Source organism: Triturus cristatus, chromosome 6, assembly GCF_964204655.1.
Source record: "Triturus cristatus chromosome 6, aTriCri1.1, whole genome shotgun sequence".
Taxonomy (NCBI): Eukaryota; Metazoa; Chordata; class Amphibia; order Caudata; family Salamandridae; genus Triturus; species Triturus cristatus.
Window position 1 is genome coordinate 764,734,250 of NC_140589.1, and position 17,266 is coordinate 764,751,515.

Below are 17,266 nucleotides of genomic sequence, written 5' to 3' on the forward strand. Positions count from 1 at the left end.
GGCTAACGGTGCCTGACGCGGCCTGTTGCCTGCCAAAAACTGTATTCAGCCTTCAAGTTATCTGCTCCGCTCCTCATCCAATGCATTCCTGTCTAGTAGTTTAGGTAAACATCCTTCCAGCTACCGAGCAAAGGGCCCGGTCTCGCTGTCTTTTTGCAAGTAATTCATAGCCCCTGTTACTATGGAAGATTCCTGCCCCCTTGCATCGCATGTAGACACATAGACGCTTGTACACGCACTAACAGTCAGTATAGAATAGGATCTGTCCGAAAAGACCTTTCCTTCCAGATAATATAGTTCCTTAAACACAAGATATTAGATATGATTTAGGACCAGGTTGTCCTGACACCACAGACTTCTGTCTCCACATGTAGGGCTAAATGTCAAGTTCCCTTCACCCTCTAGTTGCACGTCAATCACACGTCATGCGGCTGCGCGCGCATCTCTGCCAAATATTTCTGCTGACACTGCAGGATTCTCTTATGGATCCACCCACTTGTGATATCATTCTAAATGACGTTTCTAGTATACGCCTGTATTTACGCCTATTTTCATTACGTATGTGTATTCTTATCTGTATTATCAGCTGTTACGCCTCCTGCATCTGTCTTAATACAATGCTTCTCATATATATATGGTTACTTGTCAATAATGTATTGCTGATCCCTTCCTGAACCTTCGTGGTGATGGAATATGATTGCCTGGTTCGAACTATAATTCCTTTGTAAGGAATAAAGCCCTTTTTCAGAACCTCTAATACCACGGATTCTGCCTCTTATTTTGACTGAGTTATTCTTACTAGACTTTACCGCATAAAAAATAGTACAGGTAATTTAAATATTTACCACATAAATTGGCGCCCGAATAGGGACACTTTCTCATCTCACGCGCCGGAGGTGCGTTGCAGGCCCGGTCCCCTGCCACAGCTGAACGGACAAAAACGCGTACCCGCAGGATTTCCTGTATCTCCCTCCGGCCAAGCGGGGGTGACTGAGGCTGCGATCAACACCCAGACGAGGCGGTGAGAAGTGCGAAGTATCCCGACCAGAGCCTAGCTGAGAGAGCAAGATCCGAGGTATACAGAGGCCCACCAGGTTCCGAAGTTCCGAGTCCAGTTGAGTCCAGTCCGGTCCAGTTCAGTTCAGTTCCGAGGCCTTCCGTTCCGTGCTACCCGGTGAGTACCGTTGCTGGGGAGGCAGTTAGACGTGCACATTAATTTGTGCCGGTCCTGACGGGTTTGGGTACACAGATCCGGTCTGCACTGTTTTAGCAGTGTATCTGTACTGTTTAGCAGTATATCCAGTATGTTCAGGTATATAATTCAGTATTATCTAGTATTAGTATTATGTCAGTAACTAGTTTTCTTCTAAATTAAATGTTCGTTAAAAGCTAAATGTTAAATGTTAAATGTTTTACTGTGTTCAAAAATTGTGGTATGAATGAGTGTTCATTATTGTGTTTATCGTATTAATTGTGTTCAAGTCCAGTTCGAGTAAGAACCAAGTAACAAGGTTTAAAGATGCCGTTCTTTTCAAAATTAAGACAGATCAAAACTAGAAAAGGAGTACTCGAAGAAGCTGTTCCCATTCCACCTAGGGACACTCCAGGGTATTTTATGTATCATAAACATGGTCTAGATGCCGTATTATATCTTGACTTATGGGTGGACTACACCAAGGATCTAGCAGAAAGTCAAAGGTGGCCCGCAGCTGGGACATGGGATGCAGATTGCATCATGAGAGTAGAAGAAGAATTATGGAAAAAGAAAGCCAGACAGTCACAGAAAGATGCCATTGAGTTATGGCGTAAAGAATCGCATAGGCGCACAGAGAAAGCGCTCAGACTGGAAGAGAAAAGTAGGGAGAACTCAAATAGAGCCCGAGAAAGCGTATTAGTTGAGGAAGGTATTCGAGTAAAAACAGAACAAGTAGACAGACAACGAAACACTCTTATGAATGGTATGTATCCTCTTTTGGCCGAAGGTTTACCTAAGGCCACCCCGGAAATACCGAAAGATTTGCCACCCCCATTACTCCCGACTAAAGCACATCCCAAGACCGCAAAAGATATTTTCCTTTCCTCCTATTTAGACGATGCAGCTCCCGAATATGTTAATGATCCACCACACACGCCACCTATCGTTGGAGCTCAACACCGAGATCATCTGCCCCCACCTCCGCAACCACAAACTCCTCCGCACAATCCAACAGGTTCATCTGTTTCCACCGCTTTTCCTGCATCCACAGTCTCTACCTTACATCCCACGAATCCTTTCATGCCTAGCACCTCAGAAGGTGCGACAGCAATTTTTGCCACACCACCATCAAGAAGCAAATCGTCTCTTAGAGATTTAGCCAACCAACGTACACCCCAAATAGCAACGTCTGACATGTTTAAGGAACATCTTGTAGATTGTAGATATGATCCAGTGCCCGGTAAAAATGATAGAATGCTGCTATCATCACTACGTATACGACGAGCTTCACTATATTTAACGACGCTACCAGGAATGATTAAACATTTAGACAATATATATCGCTTTGTCCAAACAGGGCAAGGCCCTGAAAGTATTGACGAAGCCATGGAATACCAGAAAGCGGATATACAGAGACAACTGTTACGTTTCTTCATAAACTGCTTGATCAGAGACAGAGATAGGTCCGAGGTAGACCAGGATGAAATACAAGTACTTACCCGATGGGGTCAGAATATATCAGAGGGAAAACATGATAAACAGACATGTATAGTAGTTATGTGCCGAAAGATCCGCAAAGAAGTAGAACGAATACATAAAGCCAGATTTGAGGCAGACAAAACTGAATCAGAGGGAGAGGAGGAGGAAGAATCAGAAATGCCCACAGGACAATTAGAAACGATAGCTTATGTAGGTAGGGGAAGACCTTGTAACAATACCAGATACTTTAATGACCCGATACGTCCGATACGTCCAGAATATAACAGACATTTTCAAGCCCCTATGTTAAATACGAAGTCCCCTGAACACTTATTCCAGGCTGCTGATAAATTACTCCGAGACCGAAGGGGGTATCATATGCTCGATTCTATGGATGAACAAGAATTAGCCAGGTCAGCAGTACAATGGGCTGACAGTTCTGAAAAATACAGTGATGATGCGTTGGCACACACGTTTTTGAATCTTACCCCAGACGAACAGCGTTTAGCTGGTATATACATGATACAACACCTCCTTATATTATATAGAAGCCAACACTCCGATCCCGGTCCCCTGCCTGATATACTGATAGAATTACTCACGAATAAATGGAGAGGTTCAGGTACTGATTTAATTAGAGAAATTCTGGAATATCGACACCAGTACATTGTCTTCATATGCCCAGAACATGTTTCAGTTCCCCCCAAGGAAAGAAAAACGTATCACATAGACAGACAGAATCCCTTACGCGAAGTGCACCCAGTCAGAGGTGAGGACAATATTTTTAAACGCGTGTTTGTGTACGCGCCCATAACTAAAATTGAATTATTAGAGATGAAGAAAGTAGTACCTAGCCATGACAAAGACCCAGCAGGTTTCCACCGTGAGACAAAAGACATGTTACTCATGGGAGAGTATACTTACCCGGACATTATGAAAATATTAAAAGTCCTATTACCCGCCGGTATTTACGAGAAACTCAAAGAAAAGGAATGGGAGGTGGGAGACCAAAAGATAGATTGGACAGTATTAGAAAACGAAGAAAAGGCCCGAGCTGCAGGTTCAGGGCTAGGGGAAAGGACTACAGCATTACCAGGATTATTAGTGCAGGTACTACCACGTTTATTAACTACGAAAAAGGAAGATTGGGGTGCAATCTCAGCCTGTAAACAAAAACAAGATGAAGATACTAGTGATTTCTATTCCCGATTTGAAAAATGTTTTGGTATTAATAGTGGCATAAAAGCAAGTAGTGAATCGTATCCACATCTGTTTGTGACAAAATTAGTTGAAAATTCCCTGCCCCAAGTTAAGAGTAGAGTATTAAAATCCGAGAGTACTTGGCAAGGTAACACACCGTCACAGATGTTACAAATGTTACAATATCATCACAATAGAATTAGAGAAGAACAAGAACATGAACAAAAACGTATGAAAGACACGAAAATGAAAATGCTTGTTGCTCAGTCAGTTCCAGCTGACGGTCATAAAAAGGGTATGACACAGTCCAATGATTCAGTAGGTCCTGTTAGAGGGACATGCAACTATTGTAAACAGCCAGGTCATTATATACACGATTGCACAGTTTTGAAACATAATATCTCTACGGGTATAACAAAAGAGAGACCACGTCCGCCTAGACAGGATCAGATCCAACAACAAGTACCTCAGAATATACAGCCTTTGCCAGCTGCACAACAGACCGAACCACAACAACAGCCACAGCCTATTGCTGCAATACAAAACACGACACAACAAATGTACCAGTATGCACAAAATGACTATCCAGAGTATCAACGCTACACATGAAATAGCCTAGAGAGGGAAGTTGGCCTACCCCTTATCGAGGTTCCCGTAGATCAAGAGGGTCCTTACGTACAGAGTCAAGTATTAGGGAAAGACAGAAAGTTTCTACTCGATACAGGGGCAAGCAGAACCACTATCAGTCACAGCGAAGTCCCAGGGGCACCCCTCTCAGGCTCACAAAATATTTCCCTTGGTTTTTCGGGAAAGCCTACTGTTAATGAAGTATCGCAACCACTTGCATTTACAGTCGGTCCATTAACACGGACTACAGATCTATTACTTACTAAATCATGTCCAGAAAACTTGTTAGGTATAAAAACATTGAAAGCTCTAGGAGCTGTAATATGTTGTTCTCCGGAAGGAGTACGACTATTTTTGCGTGACTTTAAAGGTCACTACGTGTCTAGAGACATGGATCACCGGTTACAGAATCTACCTGCACATTTATGGGCACAAGGCCCCACTGATGTAGGTTGTATGCACATTACACCATATCGAGTCACAATCAAAACAGGAGTGGTACTACCACGAATACGACAATACAAGTTACCCCCAGATGCTGTAGTGGCTTTACTGCAAATCATTGACGAGCTCATTGCGCAAGGAGTGGTTGTGGAAACCGACTCCAATGTATGTAATTCCCCGATAATTCCGATTCTTAAAAGAACTGATCCAAAAGCACCCCCAGTATATAGATTAGTTATTGATCTGCGAGAATTAAATAAATGCGTTATACCACAATACCCCGTGGTCCCAGATATCTCTTCATTGCTAACAGCCATAGATTCAGAAGCAACGTTCTTTACTGTAATTGATCTCAAAAACGCTTTCTTTAGCGTCCCAATCGATCCGGAAAGCCAATATTTGTTCGGATTCAGTTTAAATGGACGAAGTTTTAAATTCACACGCGCACCTCAAGGATTCACAGAAAGCCCCAGCATCTATAGCCAAGCACTGAAAAGAGAACTTGACAGTATTCACATGCCAGCTAACACTGCCCTGCTTCAATACGTCGATGATCTGCTGATCACCGCACGAAGCGAACCTGAATGTGAAAAAGCATCACTGACGGTTTTACATTTCTTAGCCGACAAGGGGCACAAAGTGTCCCCTTCGAAACTACAATTCTGTGTCCAGCAAGTTGTGTACCTAGGGCACTTGCTGTCCAAATGGGGGAGACAGCTCACACCTGATCGCATCCAGTTAATTGTAAACATGCCACCACCCAAGACACAAAAGGAGGTACGGGCCTTCATAGGCCTCACTTCGTACTGTAGGCAGTGGATCCCCCAATATGCATTTTTAGCTAAACCACTCATTCAGTTGACAACACAGGAGGCAGCGACACCGACTGTCCTCCCTTGGACTCAGGAACATACACAAGCTTTTGAAAACTTAAAGAAAGCTTTATGCCAAGCACCTGTTTTAGCAACGCCATGTTACAGCAAACGTTTTACACTTTTTGTTACAGAACGTGAAGGTACTGCTTTGTCAGTACTCACGCAGGAACAAGCAGGATCACACAAGCCATGTGCTTATTTTTCTAGTACATTAGATCCCGTAGCTCAGGCTCTTCCTGCGTGCCTGAAATCAGTCGCAGCAACAGCTTTAGCAATCAGACAAAGCGACGCCATAGTGTTAGGACATCAATTGACAGTACAAGTACCACACGCAGTAGAGGTTCTCCTGAACCGGACCCAAACACAACACTTGACTATAGCAAGACTGACGGGTTATGAATTAACATTATTCCAGCCACACATAGAAATCAGACGTTGTAGTACATTAAATCCTGCCACACTTTTGCCATTAAATGGAACAGACCCATTGGCACATGATTGCATTGAAGTTATTACTATTACGACGAAACCCAGACAAGACTTGACAGATATTCCATTATCAGATCCAGACCTGACATTATATGTAGATGGTTCATGCATGAGAACAAATACAGGAGAGTTAGTGGCCGCTTATGCAGTCACAACAGATACTGAAATTATTGAAACAAATTGTATCGATACCTTGTCAGCTCAAGCAGCAGAGCTCATCGCTCTGACACAAGCCTGTATTCAAGCCAAAAATAAGAAAGTCAACATATACACAGATTCACGTTATGCATTCGGAGTCGTCCATGACTTCGGCGTACTTTGGCGAGAGAGAGGTTATTTAACTTCTCACGGTGCCCACATCCAGCACGGTCCCCTTATTCAAGCTCTGTTAGATGCAATACATCTGCCTACTGCAATATCGATTATGAAGTGCAAGGCCCATACGAAAGTGACTGACATTATTTCTCAGGGTAACGACCTAGCTGACAGAACAGCTAAACAGACTGCTCAGAATCAGACTCATCCAACTGACACGACAAAGACAATAGTTCCGACACCAACACACTGCATGACAGTTAAGGATCCCACCCTTGATGTAATTGACATACAGACACATGCTATACCAGAAGAAATAAAGAGATGGACTGAATTAGGAGGGATCCAAACGGATCAAGGATGGATGACGAAGGGAAAATCTATATGGTTTCTCCCCGACTCAATGGTTCAGGTCATCATTAAAACAATACATAGTCCAGCACACCTAGGAGAGAAAGCTATGCTAGACAGTATTCAACACATTTGGTTCAATAAACACTTGCGAGCATCAGCTAAACAGAAAGTACGTACCTGTATGATTTGTTGTCAGTTCAATCCAGGAAAAGGCGTACCTGTAGACCAGGGTGGATTTCAACCCCCCGATCACCCTTTTGAAGTCCTCCAGATGGATTATATCCAGATGGAACGTTGTCGAGGATTCAAATATGTCCTCGTAGTTGTATGCGCACTTTCCCGGTGGACAGAGGCGTATCCCGTCTCAGATTACACTGCCCCGACTACTGCCAAACAGTTAGTTCGAGAATTCTTCCCACGGTATGGTTTGCCTCGTATCGTGTACTCAGATAATGGTCAACCGTTCTCATTCGAGCTAATGAAACATGTTTCACTTCTGTTAGGCTACCAATGGAAATTCCACTGTGTCCGACATCCCGAGGCAGCAGGTCTAGTGGAACGACATAATCAAACTCTGAAAATTAGACTGTCCAAAGTATGTAGAGAAAAAGGTGTCGACTGGATAGTAGCCTTACCAGTTGCGCTCTTTTACATGAGAATGGTAGCACATTCTCGAACAGGGCTATCCCCGTATGAGGTGGTCTTCGGCAGACCACCAAATATGTGGGGGACGCCTATACCTCGTAAAATCACTGATGTTGACTGTAATATGCTGACAGATTACCTGGCTTCCTTGATGTCTGCACTACAATCTTGTCGTTCACAGGTAGCTGCAGCTTTTCCCGACAACACTGAGGTGAAGCCCCACGACGTGGTTCCGGGGGACCTCGTGTTTGTGAGGAATTTTGACAGGAGGAGCCAGCTGGAGCCTCGGTGGCAGTCGCCGAAGCTCGTCTTATTGACCACAAGGACAGCCGTGAAGATTGAGGGACGTAAAGGGTGATTGCACTCGAGCCACATCAAAAAATTTTATGGACTACCGTCCGACGTGAACCCTCAGCCCTGCATTCCCTCACAGACTGATTCAAAACTACCCCTGGTTGAAAAAACCAAGAATGAAAACTATAAACTGAAACTAAGGTCTAGCAAGTCAGACAATTTGATTGTTTAAGTCCTCTCCAAGGTGAATCGGTTGAATTCGTCTCTGACATGTATCCTCTAGACCGAAATAGAGAGAAAAATGGACAGAAACAGCTCAGGACACATGCGTACTGTAAATCACTTCGTAGTCACTGCATAGTGACATTGTTAATTATGTTTTTTCTAAGTCTTCTGATTATTATCTCCAGTATATTATTACACATGTATTACCCTATCTCCAAGCGTGCTTCCAATGCTACTGCCGAACATTCTTTTAGCGAATTACCCCCACATGAGTTGTCCTATAGATTTGCGCTGCGCAACAACACATTCATTAGTATGCTACATCATTCTCATCAGACCAGCAATGCTACAAATTGTTGGATATGTGGCCGACTCCCTCCCTATCAGAAATACAAGGGAGTTCTGCCTCTCTTTCCGTATCCGTTCACACACAATGGCTCCTGTGGAGCATGGTTTAGTTTGATTAATTCCTTAGATTCAAATACAGTAGTTTATCAAGACAACTGGGTATGGGGAAACCTGAACCTAGTTTTACTTAAAGTCTGCTACCCTAACAAGGAGGGACTTCCCAAAAGAACAGGAACTGATCTAGAAAATGAAGTATATGGATTAAGTAACTTTACACTTAATCTCATGATCCTGAATGTTGAATCCGAAGCCACATCAGTCTTGCCCACTATGTCAGTATTTCCAGTTAGAGGCGAATTATGTGTAAGAAAGAATGGTTCAATACACATGGGCCATAGTAAATGTACCACTGTAATAGAATTCAGTGATAAAGGCAAATCTACATTTAGAGCTTCTCGTCACTCCTACTTCATCTGTGGTCACACCGCATACATACGCCTACCCCTAGATTGGGATGGTACCTGTTACATTGCATTCCTTCTGCCACCTGTTTTCCTAGCCCCGCCTGATTATCATAGGAACACCCATTTAGTACACAATAGACAGCAGAGAGATCTCCCGATTGTCGACTACACTGAAACAGCATGGGAGAAATACACAGATTTCAATAAAGGTTTCTTTCCCTACATAGGTACAGTCACTAATAGTAAGCTGATACGTAGATTAACTAGAACCCTTGAAGCAGTAGTGAATGAAACTACTTCCGCCTTGGGCAACTTAACAGAGGAGCAGTCTGCGATGCGGATTGTTGTTCTCCAAAATCGTCTTGTCCTTGACGTCATTCTGGCCGATAGGGGCGGAGCTTGTAGGGTCATCGGATCAAGTTGCTGTGTTTTCATACCAGAAAACGCGCCGTCAGTGTATAAAGCCATAACTCGACTTCATAAGATCGTAAGCCAGATACACCAGAATCCAGGCACCTGGACTTGGTCCGGTTGGTTCTGGAGCGTGTTGTCAGCCTGGGGATGGAGGATCCTATCCTTCCTAGGTATTGGCTTTCTCATACTATTCAGTTGCTGCTTGTGTCTACAATGTGGGCCAGCGATTTGTGGTCTATGTGCCACATCGTGTATCCCACCTTCAAATTTTCATTTGAGATCCCGGAAGAAGAAAGAAGAACAAATGATGCTATATGAACAGATTGATGGATTGATGAAGATGGATATTTCATGAGGGTCCGTAGGGGACAAGGAGGGAATGTGGAAATATGAATTTTTATGGTCAATTGTGTCCCCTATCTTAGACCCCAACGGCTCCATGTACATGCTATAAGTACATGTATGTTCCCTCCAGTTCCAGCTATAAAGACGCAAATACATGTGCGTCCAACGTCAACATGCCCTCTTTCAGATCCGCCATGAATGGGTCGAATATTCCATTCCTAAGTATGAAAGGCCACCGACTTTATGTGGTTCACTTTTCTAGTTTTGTAGTTCAGGCGAGTAGGCCCTGAATTCTGCCATCAAGCCTTTTTCTGCTTCTGCCTCTGAAATGCTCCAGCTTGGACCTGCATCCGTGTCCATGAACTTTGTCTTACTCCCTGCGCGGCTAACGGTGCCTGACGCGGCCTGTTGCCTGCCAAAAACTGTATTCAGCCTTCAAGTTATCTGCTCCGCTCCTCATCCAATGCATTCCTGTCTAGTAGTTTAGGTAAACATCCTTCCAGCTACCGAGCAAAGGGCCCGGTCTCGCTGTCTTTTTGCAAGTAATTCATAGCCCCTGTTACTATGGAAGATTCCTGCCCCCTTGCATCGCATGTAGACACATAGACGCTTGTACACGCACTAACAGTCAGTATAGAATAGGATCTGTCCGAAAAGACCTTTCCTTCCAGATAATATAGTTCCTTAAACACAAGATATTAGATATGATTTAGGACCAGGTTGTCCTGACACCACAGACTTCTGTCTCCACATGTAGGGCTAAATGTCAAGTTCCCTTCACCCTCTAGTTGCACGTCAATCACACGTCATGCGGCTGCGCGCGCATCTCTGCCAAATATTTCTGCTGACACTGCAGGATTCTCTTATGGATCCACCCACTTGTGATATCATTCTAAATGACGTTTCTAGTATACGCCTGTATTTACGCCTATTTTCATTACGTATGTGTATTCTTATCTGTATTATCAGCTGTTACGCCTCCTGCATCTGTCTTAATACAATGCTTCTCATATATATATGGTTACTTGTCAATAATGTATTGCTGATCCCTTCCTGAACCTTCGTGGTGATGGAATATGATTGCCTGGTTCGAACTATAATTCCTTTGTAAGGAATAAAGCCCTTTTTCAGAACCTCTAATACCACGGATTCTGCCTCTTATTTTGACTGAGTTATTCTTACTAGACTTTACCGCATAAAAAATAGTACAGGTAATTTAAATATTTACCACATGTGGACTCATTTTGCACTAAGAAAATAGTGCAAAATAGCCACGCTCCGCAATGGTGAGCAATTGTACATGGCCTAATAGCATAATTTCTGGAATTTAGGGGCTAACAAGAGTAATGTGAAATTACCAAAATTACTCGAGATCATGCGGGCCTAAGAAACATTTCTCCCATTCCTAGCCTTAATGTCCCGGAATGCAGTATGACTGAATAAACCTTCACGACTGGCTTAAGGGCAAACTATTGTGTAACGGGACTTTACCCTAGTATCTATAATTAGTTTTAAAAAAACACGTTGGTGCTTCCTTTTCCCATTAAGACCAGTTTCTAGTTTTCCACACAATGGTCAATGCCGTTTTATTTAGTGTGGCTTCAAATGGAAGGCCACATCCAAATCAAATAAATACATTTTTCTATGCTCGCAGGGTTTGAGGGGGAGAACAGCAGAGTTGCCCTACCTTGACCCAGGAAGATAAAGTCTGTGGCCATATTATGCCACAGTCTTTACCATTTCATGATTTCCTCATTGGCATATGCATGCTTTTTTCTACCCCATCAGAGAATGGTGTATACGGCCTATGGCATTGTAGTCAATGTGACCTGGTTGACCACGATACTCACCTCGGTTTTCCTAAAATACACTTTTAAATAGTTGATATGGTGTTAAAGTAGTTCAGCTTCTTTCTTGTATAAAGCACCCATCAGTTGAAGCTAGAGCCATTCCTGTGAAATCCATCTAAGTCTTCATTGGGGTGTCCGTGTCCCTATGGTCTGCATTGTCCCGGATCCTCTTCAATGTCTAAGAGAAATGTAGGAAAAAAGGATTACCAAACTGTGGGGGCTTGTTATGTATGATCTGTGATGGCGCTCCCATCAATCCCATCACAATCTTAACCTGAAATGGTTAACTGGTTTGTGTGAGAAATGCCTGGATCACCTTTGCGATCATAATGCATAAAATGCCACAAAATATACGTGTCAGGGAGAGAAGTCAGGGAAAGGTGATTCAGGAGATATTTTTAGTATGATAACAGGACAAGGAAATTAACCAGGCGCTTATACAAAATAATTGTGGTCATAGAACTGCAGAGGAGAAGAGCTGTCCGAAGGTAGACACAAGGAGAGAGACAGGAAACAAGCAAGTGAACCAGGTAACAAGGTTTGATCAGATAAAGGGAAGCTCTGGTATATGACACAGTGTGCCATGGTAGGACAGGGAACGCCATTTTGATTGACTCCTGCTGATTGCTCTGAACAACAGTCACACTGCAAAGTCACAGTTTGGACGCTCTTAAAGAAACCGTTGCACTCACTGTAAAGGTGGACGAGACTAGTAACTACACTGACCAGACTGAGGTAGACTCCAAAGGACCTTGGTGTAAGAACTGAAATATTTTCCTCACCTCATCGTAATGGAGACCAGCACAGAGATCAAATTGAAAATATACTGGACTGCCACATACAATGGGTTGATTTCAGAAGGGAACAGAATACCAAAATGTCATGAATACACGGAAAACATGCGAGACAAAGATTATGAGCAGAAATCCAGATTCTGCAAAAGAAAAGAGACAGTGACTGAGGCTAGTAGAGATGGCAATGAGATAGGGAAAAAATTGAGACAAGAAGTCAAGAAAAGAGGTATATAAATCATGAGGGGGAATTCAGAATTCTAGAGTAGGCTGTACCCAACCAGGCACTGGGAAGAACAGTAATGCTCTGTTGGAAAGGAGAAAAATGAAGAAAGATTCAAAACAATGATGTCAAGGATGTACAAAACAGGCACTGGGATCACTAATGCTCTGTAGGTGTTTGGAATGTTGGAATGTAACACAGGCATTGAGAACAAGGTTATAGACAGAGTAGCAGACTCAAGAAAGACAAGAACCACTGCTAACAAGAACTGTGAACAAGGTTATGTATAAAAGGTATAGATTTAAGAAAAAGACTACAACCACTGCCAACCCAGCAAATGCATGGTCCGAAGGCCAACACAGAGACAAATGATAATCAGAAACAAAGTGAGACTGGTAAGACAGGGCAGAAACAGATACAGCAGAATGCTGCACAAGTCAAACACAGGAAAGGAGGCACAATACTGCAAAAGTATCACCAGGAATCCATATTCTTCTCAGGTTCTCAAAGAAAGGTTCACCAAGATAGGCCACTTGAATGGGACGCAGGAGCTTCCAGTAAGAGCAGTTGATAGCACGCTTCCTGAAGAAATACCCTAGAGCCTCAATTAGAGTTTACCGGAATACTGACAGTGTGCCCGCTCTATTTAGAGTCAGTGCATCCTCATGGTTCTGCCGACGCTACCCCAGCTTGCTCCTCCAGAGGAAACCTTAGATCAAAGACCTCGACAGACTTGGGGCTGTCAGTCGAAGTATATCATAGAGCGGAAGGTTTGTTTTACTTACTGTTCTCTTTGTGACCGCATGGAAAAGCATGGCAGTACTAAAGAGCAAAAAGTATATAAGACCCCATACTCTGGGAAAAGACTTCCAGGGTGCTGTGGCCATTGGTGTTTGTTTTGCTAAAGCAAACTCCTGCTTAGGAAGTTTGTCGTTTAAAAAAAACCATTTGATGAATGGCCATATGAAACATGGAGGGTTCTCAGCAAACTTCAAATACCTTCAGAGGAGCCGCTGTTGTGACGAATGCTCTAATGGCATGAGTACCTTTGCCAGACAGGGGGAGAGCTCTAGATATGGTGAGCTTTAGTGTACCAGGTTGTTATATCTGCTCTCCTGGGTGGACAGCCGGCCACCCTAATGAAGCCCTTAAGCTATCATCTCTCCTCCCAGCTCACATCTACACCAGGTGAGACTGATAGGAACAAAGAACAGGTATGAACTAGCTGCAGCACAATGCAGGTAAGGGCAGTTAAAGCCCTCCTGAAGCTGTCTGCCAGAGGAGTACCTGGAAATTCCATGGAGCAGCATATAGAAAAAACTAAACTTTAGAATTAAATTTGGAATAGTCCTATTTCAGAACTTGGTGGTAAACTATCCAAAGGAGAACAGGGCATGCATGAAGGGATAACAAGTGGTCAAAGTATAATTAGATTCACTGTAGATCTGCTTCCCGCTCTACGTTTCAGAGAAGCCCTACTAACACCAAAATGCACAGCCCACAGTAGCAGGGAAGGATTTTCTGGTACAGAATCTAGACTGGCTCTGATTTCAGAGGGGATTAGGAAAGCTTGTGAATGAACATTTGAGCATGGCAAAGGTTCCAAACTAGTGCCCATGATTTAGGCTGGGTGGGCTTCATGGACCCCCATGGGTCCTCGGACCACAGGTTAACAACCACTGATCTAGGCAATGGTGCACCCTCAACATGTGTGACACCGGAGGCCTCTTCCGCCAGGTGAAATGATTTTGTAATCTAAAATAAAGCATGTCTCAATCATGTAAATTGACTTGTGACCTGAGTTCAGAGCAGTTTAAATGCCAGTTATATTCAGAAGGCTCTATGAACCCAGGAAGCTTATGATAAATCAAGGCCAGGTCGTGTCCTGGCTTTCCAGTAGACATTTGCATCTCTCAAAAAAATGCTTCATTCTGTTTTTACAATTTAGAATGAGGCTGGGACTATGAAGCAGGATAGGAGCAGTTCAATATTAAAGCACATGTTTACATTGCAATGGTCTTGAACACATGGGCCAGAGGACCTTCCGGCCAAGGCGTGGAGTGGACGCAACAAGGATGAATGATTGCTTAAGAGGCCTGGAGCAGACACAGGAGTGGAGATCTACCTCGAACCCAAGTAAATTTGGTGGCTATGCACAGTGCTGAGCAAGCACAAGAATTCTATTTATATATTGATACTAGTAAGACTGTGGTTTGCAACTTTCAGCACCTGTGCATTTTGTCATCGCTTGTTTAAATATTTAATGTGAAAACAGATATTTTAAGTTGGATTTGACTATTCAATACCAAAGTTTCACGTCTGCCACTCCTGCCAGGTGGCTCCATGCTACGAGTTACTCTTTTAGCCTCTGGGGGCCGTTTATTTATTCAACAGCGTTTATTTTTCCCAGACTTGTGGTTTTAATATTTACATTGTCAATATGGCCCTTAATTAGGGGAGTGTGAAATTTATGTAATCATTTTTTTGTAATCAAGCATAATTATGCATAATGTAAGCTTGGCATTTGGCGCCATATTTTAGCACTAATTGCTTCCCCGTGTCCATTTTGGACGTGAGGACTCATTTTGCACTATAAAAACAGGGCACAGCACAATTTAAAGCAGGGCGTGGCATCTGTCAGGGGTGTGTGTTGGCTCCATTACTTTTTTCACTCTTTATTAATGGGGTGGATAGCCACCTTAAGTCGATGCCGACCGATGCCCCTAAGGCTGGAGGACACTCAATACCAGCACTGCTTTATGCAGGCGACACTGTCCTCTTAGCTAGAACACCAGTTGGTCTGCAGAAACTGATGAACGCATTTGGCAAATTTATGACCTCAAGAAAAATGGTTATTAACAAAACCAAAACCTTCACTATGGTCTGTGGCATATACGCAAACCATGTAGAAACTTTTTTATCGATAGTACCCCAATTGCTTCAGTGAAATCCTTTTGTTATCTGATGATTTTGTTTGCGAGCAATGGCTCATGGTCTCATCATGTATTAAATACCAGAACTAAAATGGCCAAGGCTTCCCAGGGAATTTTCAGGTTTGCATCGAAACTGGGTAGCCGTCCTATTAAGGAAATGGTGGACATATATAAAGCTAAGGCCGTGACAACGGGAACTTATGGAGCCGGTTTGTGGGGCTATGCCAATGCCCATCCCTGCGGAAAATAAATTTCTCAAGAGCCTCCTATATTTGCCACCCTGTGCTGTGCACACCATAGTCCACAATGAGGTTAACCTACAATTCATAGAGGACATCCTTTTGGCTAAACCCTTGTCATTATGGATATCACTGTGGGCCAAGGATGAGGTTAGCTTTACTAGAAATATTGTCCTGGACTGTCTAACTATGGATAAGGCTTTAAACATACCATGGCTATTATACATTAACTCCCTTTTCGGCAAATTGTGTAACCTGTCCGTTTGGTCTGATATCACCCAGTTCACATCACCTAGCAAGAACAGGACACAACAATTTATTTCCAATCTAGGCTTGCCAAATGTGACCTAGACGAGGGGAAAAATTCACTAGTGATATTTTACAAAACCCTGGACAAGGAAGTGGGGGCAAACCATTATTTGACATTTGTAAATATCACACAACATCGTTTTGTGCTGACTAGGCTGAGATGCAGTAGTGTGCATCACCTAGTCGCTTTTCCACATATGAGGTTGTGTCCCTCCAATGAAACGTTGTGCCCTTGTGATGGCCACAGTAAACCAAGCACTTTACACTTTTTATTATTCTGTAAATTGCATCAGAATCTGAAGACTCGCTTTCTGAAACCTATGTTTATCGCTCAGAATATCAGAACATATAAAAACGCACTGAATTTGTTGGTGTTATTAGGCAGCCCACATGTGTGTTATAACGTTGCACTATTTATAATGAATGCTATTAAAACTAGGAAAGCATTCCATGATAGCTAATGACGAGGTACCAAAAGGTGGATGATTGGTTGGACCATGATATGCTTATTTTACTGACCTGTAGTAGCCACTTATTAGTCTGTTTGTACATACTATTGTGAGCGGTGTTTTATTCAAGTCTTTTTACTACTGTTTTATATGCAATATGGATTTTATTCTTCATATACTACATGTATATGTTTAATATTAGTTGTGTACTTTTATGGTTGTCTCTTTTTATACACCCGAATAAAGTTTATGAACGAACGACTATTCAATACCAAAGTTTCACGTCAGCCAGTCCTGCCAGATGGCTCCATGCCAGGAGGTACGCGTTCAGCCTCTGGTGGCCTTTTCTTTATTCAACAGCGTTTTGTTTTCCTAGATTTGTGGTTTTAATATTTGCATCGTCAATATGGACCTTAATTAGGGGAGTGTGAACTTTGTGTAATAATGAGATTTTTGTTTGCAACTAAGCATAATTATGCAAAATGTAAGCTTGGCATTTGGTGCTATATTTTAGCACTAATTGCTTCCCCGTGTCCATTTTGGAAGTGAGGACTCATTTTGCACTTGGAAAACAGTGCAGAATAGACACGCTCCGTAATGGTGAGTAAATCGATATGGCCTAATAGCATAATTTCTGGAATTTAGGGGATAACAAGAGTAATGTGAAATTACCAAAATTACTTGAGATCATGCGGGTATAAGAGAAATTTCACCCATTCTTAGCCTTAATGGGTTCTTCTGTTTCCCACTAAAACCAGT